The sequence below is a fragment of the Pteropus vampyrus genome, unplaced genomic scaffold (assembly GCF_000151845.1).
Source record: "Pteropus vampyrus isolate Shadow unplaced genomic scaffold, Pvam_2.0 Scaffold222, whole genome shotgun sequence".
NCBI classification, from domain to species: domain Eukaryota; kingdom Metazoa; phylum Chordata; class Mammalia; order Chiroptera; family Pteropodidae; genus Pteropus; species Pteropus vampyrus.
The window spans coordinates 1,258,917-1,270,463 of NW_011889003.1; the positions used below are offsets into that span (position 1 = coordinate 1,258,917).

The window sequence follows — 11,547 nt, forward strand, 5'->3', positions numbered from 1 at the left end:
AAGGTATTTTATGTGCTTACCTAGAGGTCTGTTTTCTTAGGTGCACCTGCCTTAAATTTGTGTTTGTTTCTGTTCCACCTGTGGCAAACAGTGTCTTTCTTATAAATGGTTGAATGATGAGGCATCTAAATCCTGAATTTTGTTGGACACTAGAACTAGAATGGAAACCCATCCCTCATCTCTGGAGGAAGGAGAGGAGACTGGGGCAATCTATCACTCTCTGCCTTCGTTGTTTAATTAGCTAGAAAACACCTTTCTGCAATTCTAAGAACTATGCACATTGTGAATAATTTTAACAACAGCTTTTAGGAGGGAAAACATAAGCAGGTTAAATAGGCACATCAATTTAAAAATATACTCTAATTTTGGAAACAAAAATGTGATATTTGGAATTCAAGATGTACAGTCATGTGCCTCTTAACAATAAGGATACATTCTGAGAAATGTGTCATTAGGTGATTCTGTCATTGTTGCAAACATCAGCGAGTACACTCATGCAAACCTAGATGGTCTAGCCTACTGCACACCTATGCTATGTGGTATAGCCTACTGCTCCTGGGATACGAGCCTGTAAAGCATCTTACTCTACTGAATACTGTAGGCAATTATAATACAATGGTATTTGTGTATCTAAACATATCTAAACACAAAGAGATACAGTAAAAATATGGTATATAAAAGATTATAATGAAGTTATAATCTTATGAAACCACCACCACATATGTGGTCCATCGTTGCCTGATACATCATTATGTGGCACATGACTGTACACTCTGAGTATCCTCCAAGTGCTGTTGTAAGAGTATAGTGAACAGCCAGTGAGACGCAGTCCCTGCCATCATGGGACTTGTCCTTTAACTCTAAGAGAAAACACATATTGGAATGTCCAAGCCTCAGAAACAGAGTTTGGAGTTTATTACTCTGTGGCTGTAGGTAAATTGACTTGTGACTAGAGAACAATAGTGGATAATCTTGAATTAAGCTATTTGATATATGATTCAAAGTTATGGGATTTTCCAAATTTAATCCACATGTTCTCAGGTCTCATTGGCCTCTGAGTACACATGGGCTCACTCATATGAAAAGCCACAAGCGTATTTGACTGTTTCTTGCCACTAATTGTTCTCTAGGACCTGAGCTCTTTGCAGCCCCCCAAGGTATTTCAGGGGCTCCTCAGGGTGCAGCTCACAAATAAGTCTGGCCAGTGTTCTGCCACTGTGGAATCCTGTTTTTGCTTTTTGCTTTTTGACTTTCTGCTTAAGAAACTGCTCCCTTCCTCACTGCCCCCTCCCTGTACATCCTGTAATGCTTAGGACAGTCCCAACACAAAGAATTATCCATCCCCACATGTCAATAGTGCTGAGGTTGAGAAGCCCTGCTCCAGAGCCAAGATATCCAGAATAAGCAGAGTTATATTATAAAATAGTGGAGAAGACCGCTCTTCTTTTTGTCTTATGCTATAATTTTAGAGGGGTTCCCAAATAGTGTTGCTTGTACCCTATATCTTAGATAATTTTGTGGCAAACAGCTTTCTAAGTTTTTGCTTACGGCCCTCTCTTCTTCATGAGGTCAAGTTGTGGATAGAAGACAGAACTGAGAGACAAATGCTGATTCTCTTTAAAATTTGCTCCTCCCTTGACCTTGAGGCTTGGCTTTTCTTCTTACTGGGTGAGGCCTACTGAGCCTAGCCCCTCTTCCTTTAGGGCAAGTTATATTCTGGGAGGCTCCTTGGTCCCTAATACAAATACGCTGCCAGCACCCACCAGTTTGTTCTGACATGTCTGAACTCCAGTGTAGATCCCAGCTTAAGCTTAAACAAGAGAGAGAGTCTTTTGTGAATTGATGTCCAGGTACTACAGAACTTGAATGAGTGCTATCGAAGGGCAAAGCTTGTGGTTTACACTGTGTGTCAGTTAGGACTCATTTGTTAGCAAGTAGTAAACAAATCAACATCCACCAAAACAAAACTGTAAGAAAAAGAAAAAAAGAAAAAAGAACAGGACTGTATTGGCTCAGGAAACAGAAAGGCTGAGGGTTGGGCTGTCTTGGGGTGACGCTGGGTTCAAAGATCATATGCTGCCAAAAATCCTGTGTCTCCCCCTCCATCTTTCAAGCCTCTTCTGTGTGGGCTCCATTCTCAGAGAGGCTCTTTCCTCTCAGTGGCCAGACCACTGCCACCGCCCCACCTCACATCTCCCAGGTTCAAGCCTAATGAGAAAGAGAGAGTCTCTTTTCCAGTAGCTTCTGCACAGCTTTTGAGATTTGCTGACTCCTATCATGTGATGCCCCTGAGTCAATCATGTGGTCTCTGAGATGCAGAGTAGTGATTGGCTTGCCCTTGGTCATGTGCTCCAACCCAGACCACCAGGCTGAGAGTGAGAAGGTGGGGTTACTGGGAAAAATATACTTTAATGATTGGGGCAAGCCCACCACACATGGTGTAAGAATCTTAGATTGTATAGAATGGGCTGTGAGATTATTGGATAGGTCAGGAAGGGGATCTCTAAAGAAGAATATATCTTTTTAAAATAAGAGGAAGGATTGATAATTTTGTGTTTAAACAAATCAGAAATATACAGTGTGGGTAGGACTCGGGCTGGGAAGTGGTGGGACTTCTAAAGGAACCTCCGATGGGAAAAAATGCCTGCAGGTGCCTCCAGTTACAGGGCTCATAGTCCCATGTGGTCCCACCGTCTTTATCCTCAACCTTTTAATATCTGAAATGTATAAACATTTTGTTTGATTTTTGCTTGATAATATGCCAAGATGTATTTGTGATGAGTACTTACATTTTTCTGTATCTTAATTTATTCATGTTTTAGAGTTTCCCTAAAATTGCCCAGTGAAATACCATATCTTTCTTTTAACAAGCAACTTTCTAAAACAATGTTTCATTATTTTCTTTGAAAAGTCAAAATGTGGCAATTGAAATACTTTTAATTTCCATTAGACTTTAACGTGCATTTCAACTTCGTCTCCAAGGACTATTTTTAAAGATAACTTTTAAATAAAAAACAATTTTTAAGGAAAAAAAAAATGACTTTGTACTTCTCTCAATCCAGTAGTGAGACTTAAATAAAACAACTGGTCCAGTGCCTGACATGTAGTGGGCTCTACAAATAAAACTCCCTTCTGCTTATTTTTAGAACCATTAAAACTCTGAAGAAGAAAGAAAAAGAAAAAAAAAAGGAATCGAGGGAGCCAGCCATAGGCTACTGCAATAATCTAAAGATGAGGTGAACTGGACCTTTTCAATGGGAAGAAACTGGAGAACAAAGAGCTATTCGAGAAGATGTGTGAAAGGAAGAAATGACAGGGAAGGGAAATGATAACTCATAAGTTTTTAAGGCCAGAGGCTAGAAAATTGGTGGCATAACTGACATAGATGGGAGAATCCGGAAGGGGAAGTGGGTTGGAGGTAAGAAGATGTATTGAGTCTAAAGTGACTTGAGATGTATTGAGTCTAAAGTGACTCGAGAGAGACCTCTGTGTGGAAAAGTGAGACCGCAGCTGGTTCTGTAGGACTGTCACCGTCACTTCCTGAATCTCTCCTTCTCCGCTCCCCTATTTCTTGAATCTGTCCTGTTCAGCCCACACCCATCCCATTGTTGGGTTGAGGTCTTCATCCCCCCTTGCCTTCAGAGAGTTTAAAGGTCTTACCCAATTTTCCTTCCTTCGGTCTCATCCTCCTTAATCCATCCTCCTCCATGTCTTTGAACTTTTCCTTATGTTTTCATTTTGCCCATAATTTTGTTTTCCAGGTTACTAATTTAGTATTTATCTAGGGTTATGACAAAATATTGTAGTGGATTATGAGTGGAACTCCCTTTGCTTTTTCCAGGAAAAGCAAGTAAAGAATTTAGGTTACTCTTAACAACTTCAGAGTTTTGAACATTGTTTCCTTCAATCTAATGCCATCGTGAGACTGGACCACAAGGATGACTTGATTTATAAGGACTGCATCGATTTCTCTTTCTGACTCTCACCAGATGTGCACACCTGAAGGGCGAGGACCGTAACTTATGCCTCTCTGAGTCACCAGAGCCTGGTGAACTGTCTGGCAGGTGTTGGGGGTTCAGCAAATATTGGTTGAGACGAATTGATAGGAGCAGAGAGTTGGGCATCCAATGTGACCGAGATCAGTGAAGATGGGTGTGGTCTCTGAGAGAGGACAGTGTTAGAACCGAGAGTGGGGAACAGTGTTTTTAGAGTGGCCATCTTGTCCTCAGGGACGTATGAGCCACCATGTACTGATTTTTCTGAATAGAAACCACAGAGCCGCAGGTCTGTGGTGTGGGGCCTGAGTGATCCAGCCCCAGTGCCGCACCGTCTGTGTGAGTGCCTGCATGGCTGTGTTTTATGCAGTTTCCCACAGGGCCACCTACCTTCTTGTGCAGCCTTGAGGTCTGATCCAGATATTTGGAAGAAATATCTTGAAGAAAGTTTAGTTTTGTTATTATTTCACACTAAAGAAAAACTGCCTTAGAGGGAAATTTTGATTTTTGATTTTGATTTTTCTCAGGCTTCATATCCCATGGTTCTATTATGCCAACCCCAGCAAAACTGTTTCACAATGAAATCATTTGGGTGAGATCTCGTCACACAGGCAGGTTACTGATTGTATGGGTGATGTTGTCCAAACCCTTCCATGGGAAAAGTCACCTCCTTTCGTAAATATCAAGAATGGTAATGTGATTTAAATCAAAGCCAACTGCACCTACTCCCAGATGCTAGCAGGAACTTGTCAAAGGGGGAGCTTGAACTTGCCTTCTCAGGGGGAAAAAAAAAAAAAGTAAGTGTAAACCTGCTTTAAAGCTATCCAGGAAAAGCTACAAAGATAGGAAACGGGATTTAAGAGTCAATTATTGTAGTACAGGAATACAAAATCAAACCAGCCTAGCTGAAGTTTTTATTGACACGTCCAATAGAAAACCCACAGCAACTCTGTTCTCTGCAGCTGCTACAGAAGAGGTTTGGGGTATCACCAAGGACATAAACATTCACAGCGAGCTGCAGGGCGAGTAGGTAGACAGGCGTAATCCTGTGCGTTCCACTGTGTGATTTTAAATTTGTGACTGAAAACCTTTCAAAACCTTTCAAAACCTAGATTATGGCTGTAGATGACTATCCTAATAATCACTATTGTTTTTCTTGTTTTCTCCTTTCTTTCTAAATACTCCATTGCACTTGTCAGATGTGGATTTTGGCAAATGCCATCTTTCCGAAGTGGTATAATTTCCAGTTGCAGCCTTCTGAGAGTGGTTTCCAATTTGGTGAGTGAAGCAGGAAAGATAATCATTTCAAAAATGCGTTCAGAGGGCTAAGGAAACTCCAGATGGAGGCAGGGCCTCAAGGGCAGGGCTCTGCCCTCTCTGGACCCCCCGCTTCCAGACTGCTGAGCCCTTCAGATGGACCCTCCACACTGTTCCAAGGCTGCCGTTGCCCACGGGACACTGTCCGAGCTCCTTAACAAGGCACACACGACCGCCCATGATTTGGCCTCTGTCCCTCTTTGGCCCGTTTTGTCCTTTGCCCCAGCAACACTTCTTGGACAGCTCTCTTCCCAGCACCCCAGAAATCACGGCCGAAGCGTGAAGATGGAGTCGCTCTTTCACGTCTGCCTCCCCGGCCCTGGACCAGAGCCTGGCTCCTTGGCGAGGTGCAGTAGATATTCATGACCGCGTGAACCGTTCCACCGCGGTCTGTTTTCCTCTGGTTTTCTCCATTTCTCTTCACACAACAAAAGCCCAGTAGCTGGCTAAGCTTCAGATTATCTGTCCTTCTCAGGAAGGTGAGGCACAGTGAGGGCTCGTGAATACTATGCTTTATCTTTTGTCCCTGTCACATGTGTCACATGCCAGCCCTCGGATAACATGCAGTACACAGACCCAGATGTAACAGCAATCTGCTCTGTAATTTGGGGCTCCCGCTTCAGCTCGACCTTCTGACTTCTTGATGGGCCTTCTGGGGCCCCTTAGTCTCTGGGTCTTAGACCTTTTAGGGGTTGCTACACTCTGGCCAGATCTGGGACAAAGTTGTGGACTTGGTGAAGTTGATCTTTGATGATATGCTCCTGTTCCTATGTCTTTTCTCCATTTTCTTTCACTCACTAGTGCCCTACCCAAGAAAGGGCCTAAAATCAGCCATATGCACCTTGTCGTGTCTGGGGTGGGAAGTTGTAAAGTTAACCCTGACTGCGTGGCAGGCTCAGAGCCAGGCTTCACTTTTTTCTCTTTGATCACCAATCTTTGATGCAGATTTCATAATTCTCATTTTATACCCAAGGAAATTGAGGCTTAGCGATATTAAGTAGTGGGGCAATGACAGAGACAGTAGATAAGAACGAGATGTCTTTGGAATCCTATAAACCTAGGTTTTGAGTCCTGGCTCCACCACTGGCTGGTCGTTTGTCTTTGAGAAAATTATTTGGTCTCTCTGAGTCACCATATCCTAGTCTGTAGAATGAGAAGGATCATAGCAGAGAGTTTGACATATGGTAGACAAAAACAAAAAAGTAAATGTTACTGTTTGGTCTCTTCTGAAAGGTGACACAGCCTGCAAGGGATGGATCTGGGATTTGAACCCAAGCCTGCCTGGCTCCAAAGGTAGTGCCAGCCCTACCATAGCACCCTCCCCCTCGGCACACAGCAGGCTGGCCACCAGTGATGCTTGTTGAATGAACATGAATTTAAGTCATTCAACTCACAGGCACTGAGGGCCCCAAGAGGCTCAGTCTCAAAATGGAATCAGATTCAGAGATATGGAATGAAGGAAAAAAAGCAATTCAAATCCTGTTCTTTTATAAGAAAAATAGCACAAAGGAAGGATTTTACCATTTTTTGACTTTACAGAGGCATAATTGACAAAATTATAAGATATTTAAAGTGTACAATGTGATTTGATATACACATACATCGTGAAAGGATTCCCCCCGTCCAGCTAACACATCCATCACCAGACTTCTGCGTGTGTGAGAACATTTATGTTGTCCTCTCTTAGCAAATTTCAGTTATACACCGCAGTGTTATCAACTATTGTATAGTTATCATGTTTTACAGTACATCCTCAGGCCTTATTCATCTTATTGCTGAAAGTTTGTGCCTTTTACCAATCCCTCTCAAATCCTTCACCCCCCAGCCCTTGGCAATCACTTTTCTACTCTGTATTTCTATGGGTTCAATTTTTTAAAAGTGATACCATATGGTATTTTTCTCTGTCTGGCTTATTTCACTTCACATAATACCCTCCAGAGTCATCCATATCGTCCTAAATGGCAGGATTTTGGAAGGAGTTAAACTTCTTCGAAATCCCGTGACTCTCTGGTTTTCTCACAAACCAAGCCATGATGCACCCTCTTCCCAAATCTATCTCCCTTCTCTTTCTCTCCCTGATACCTCTCTTTTCCTTCCCATCCCTCCTCCACCTAAACCCTATAACATAAGTCACCTTAGTCTCTCTTTTCTTTGACTTCCTTTCCAGTGGTTAATTACCTGGATTCTTCAACCCAGAAACAAGCTGTGAGGTCAACCAGCAAACAACAGAAAGAACTTCCTTTAAAAGATTGGGAGAGGTGGAGAGAGGTGAATTTAACTTACCATGTTCCCTGTCATAGAGTTAACTAAATTTTAAACCTTAGTGCTGATCATAATGTAAAAGATACTGTCCCCTGGGTAAGAAATTTCAAGCATCAGTGGAAAGGAAGGAACATTTTGGAGGCTGAGGATCCCTCTTTTGCATAAAGTTTGCCCTATAGACCTTCCAGCCTGGAATTGAAGGCCCAGGGGTCAGGCCTTCAGCACCTTTCCAGAGCCCCTCCCAGCTCATCGCAGCCACCTGTGAAGGAAGGAAACCCTGGTGTGACCCGCCACTTGCCTTTATCCTGCACCATTGCCAACCCCCAGGCAGCATTGCCCAACCCTGTCTCCAGCCCTTCCTGTAACTGGATTCACAGTGACCTTTACTGGGCTGAGTTGTGAACTGCTTTCCCCAGAGGGCTGTGATGTTCATGATGAGAATCCACCCCTCCTTCCTGCAGCACAAACCCCAAAGGGTAAATGGAATCTGGGAACACCCACGGAGCTGTGGTCATATTAGCACCAAGCCCTCAGCCCTGGAAATATGCCGGCCTTGATTGGGAGCCCTTGGGAGCCAGAGCAGCCTGAAGGGGTGTATAGGGCAAGTGGTTGGAGGCATATGACAGGTGTCACTGTTCGTGTGAGCCTTTCCTGTCACCTTCTGGCCTCTGCACAGTAATCGGAACAGCAGGCATTCTTCATGTTTGCACTGCTTCCTTTGGAAGACAGAGATCTATATGGCAGCTTCTTCTTGCAGTGATGATTCTAGCTCTGACCACCTGCTCAATGGTTCAGGACTCTTTCAACAAACATTTCTTGAATGATGAATATATTCCAGGCATGGTCATGAATACAACAGGCATGGTCCTTGTCTTCATGGAGAGACTAGGCTGATGAGGCAGGTGGGCATGGACCAAAAAATTCCAACAGTATTGAGTGCTCCAAAGAGAAAGTATAAGGTGCTGTGGGAGGGAACAGGGAACCCAGGACGTGTGAGGGAAGAGCCTGGGAAGGGCCCCCTGAGGAAGTCATGTTTTTGTTGAGACAGAAAATTAGGCTGAGGGAAGAGCATTCTGAGTAGAAGGGACAGTGTTGTAGAGGCAGTGAAGTGCCTGCCACATGTCCAGTAAGGCTGGCACATAGACAACAGGGGGAGGATGCAGCCCATGAAGCCAGAAGAGGCAGGAGGGCTCATAGCCAGCTTTGCAGGGCATACAGAAATTTGGGATTTTATCTAAAGGCATTAAGAAGTCGATGAAGGGGTGAGCTGGGATCTGACTCACAGTTCTAAAAGATTGTTCTGCCTGCCCAGTAGAGAATGGAATCCACATCAGCCATCCCTTCTCTGTCCCCTGGCTTGGATCACCAAATGTCTGCAACTCCCTGGTTTTGTGAGCTTCCCTGGAGCAAGTAGTCAAGATCCTGCCTGGATCAGAGATTAACCTAAACAGGAGCTGTTGAGAAAACAAGCCTGGCAGTGGCTTCTGAGTGTTAGGGGACAAATGGTGAATCTTTATGGGGTGACCCAGAAAGCTGAGCACCTGGCAGGAGAACAATTTCGAGAGTCCGAGGGGTAGACAATGCACCAAGGAGGTTTAATTAAATATATTCATCTTCTTACTGTCAGTACTTCAGTATGACCTACTTGACTCTGCTGGCAAGTTACTTGGATTCTAAATTATTCTAAAGATCTGCTCCACCCTAGACAAGTAAGACCTTTGAGCTATGGATTATCTTTAAAAAGCCTTTTATTTATTTTGATGACACCATACATTTCATTATTGCCTAGCCCTGAAAAGGGAGAATATGATTCATTGTAGATTGTTTTGGAAATGATGCAAGTAAACACAAATGCATGTGAAAGCAAAGGTTTCAGACTCTGGCAGACCTAGCGTGAAAGCCTGGCTCTAGCACCAGCTGTAGGACCTCAGGCAGGTTAAGTAACCTCCCCGAACCTCAGTTTCCTATTCTGAAGTAAAAATGATGGGGAGGAATCGTAACACTTATCTACAAGGTTGCTATGACAATGAAGTAGAATTGGAAATCAAATTCCAACTCCATGCTCTTATCTACCAATTATTTCAGGAGTCTTTTTGTCTTTGTATCCTTAAGCTCTGAGCCTGGGGTGCCACTCAGCAGTAGCCCACAAATGTAAGTTTCATTTTGTATCTTCTATTAGCCTTCATGCCAGCAGCTCCCAGGTTGATTTCAATCATGTCAGTAACCCCCAGGTTCTTCCAAACAACTATAATTTGTCCCATCCACATTAATAATTAGGGTGCCTCAGCGAACATTACCACCTGCCCTACAGAGTCAGACATCTCATATCTTCATTTAAAAATGGTTTGACTTTCTTTGTAGAGTACACTAATAACAAGATATTAATTCGTGTGTTCTTGTTTACTATTTTTGATAGTACATTTGATGATTAAATGTAAACTAATACCTAAAAAATACAAAGGCAAATACTCTGGGTTGGTCCAAAACCATTACTAATGAGAAAAGGCAGAATATGACATAGCTCTCTCTTTTAAAATTATCTTTATTTTACATGTAATATATTTAAAAAGTAGAAATTTTACAGATAAGTCCCTATTAATCTCCCTCTGACCTTGGCCCCTGATTTCCCCCAAAGACAAATATTGTTATCAACTTATTGTATGTACACACACACGCACATAAACATACATATGCCTAGACATATATATACACATACGTATATATTCCTATGCAAAATATACAATCATAATAACATAGTATGTAACAAGTTTTTTTTTCCTGTATGAAAGCTGTTATTTGTACATATTTACCCTCTACTTGATTTTTCTACTCATTATTATGATGACTTCTATCTATGTAAATATATTTTATACTTTCAGGCTGTCGTGTAGTGGTGGGAAAGGGAAAATTCTCCCTCTACCCTTCTTGAGTTACGATGGATGAACTAATAATAAACTTGACACATGACCAAATAATGTGTCAAGTTTATTATTAGTTCAGACATAATAAAAAATAAATTTATAAAAAAATTTAAAAACCAATTTAATATGTGCCCATAGGAGATCATAAATGATGCTCAGAGAAATGATGAACCAGCCAGCTTTTTATCCTTTTCAGGCAAATAAACAATAAATTTGTGAAGAATTGATAGAGCAAAGACACTTAGGTTCAGGTGCTCATTAGTGAGGAATCCAAACAAAGTTTCGGCTTAGATAGTAAATTAGTAAAGGAGTAACAAGGTTTGTTGATGTAAGCTTTTGGGCCCTGGATTTCTTCACTCTAGCCATAGGGTTTATCTCTTAGCCCTCCTGGAACAAGTAGGACACCATTTACATGGAGAGATTTATTTCCTGCATTCAAGGAGACAAGGGAGGGTCAGCGTGCCCTTCTTGTACTGGCCACTTGTCAAGTAACTTCAAATCAAAGTTACCAGTATGCCATTGTGGGATATTTTGGAGTAGGTTGCTCTGGGCTCTGACAGTAGAGTTCCATAGTGTAGGTGAATCACAGCTTATTTTATTATCCAACTGATGAATGGCTACATTGGTTCCACTTTTCAGTGCATATTTATTACAGTGGCATAAAGGATGTCCTCAACAGCCCTCTTTGTGCAATAGTAAGAAGTTGTCTACAGTAGATGTTGAGAACTGGAACTCAGTAGATGTTGAGTCATAATGGTATGTACATTTTAAGCTTGACCAGGTTCTACCAGTTGTCCTCCAAAATAATTTTCTTTGTACTCCCACCAGCAATATATGAGAGAAGTATATGAGAGAACCCATTAACCCACACCCTTTCCACATTTAGTATTATCAGACTTCTTTTACCATTCAGATGGGTTAAAAAATGATATTTTATTGTTGAAATTGTGCATGGCTCTATTTTTTGGTACTTCTTAAATAAACTGATATATTCCCAATTAAATTACAGAAGCATAAAGAATTCAAGTAGGTATTTTATATCCCCAAATAAC

At 42.1% G+C, this 11,547-nt stretch overlaps 1 protein-coding gene across 2 annotated transcripts in view; it reads left to right on the forward strand.

Moving 5' to 3' along the window:
• The window catches only part of BAALC (BAALC, MAP3K1 and KLF4 binding), a 78,693-nt gene that overhangs the window by 40,514 nt on the left and 26,632 nt on the right, over window positions 1-11,547 (forward strand). Inside the window, exon 2 of one of the 2 annotated variants that reach the window (XR_002783527.1) lies at window positions 3,147-3,236. The exons of the other annotated variant lie outside the window; for it this stretch is intronic. The gene's annotated coding sequence lies outside the window, so the exon portion shown is untranslated. The remainder of the gene's footprint in view (window positions 1-3,146; window positions 3,237-11,547) is intronic. 2 annotated transcript variants of the gene reach the window in all.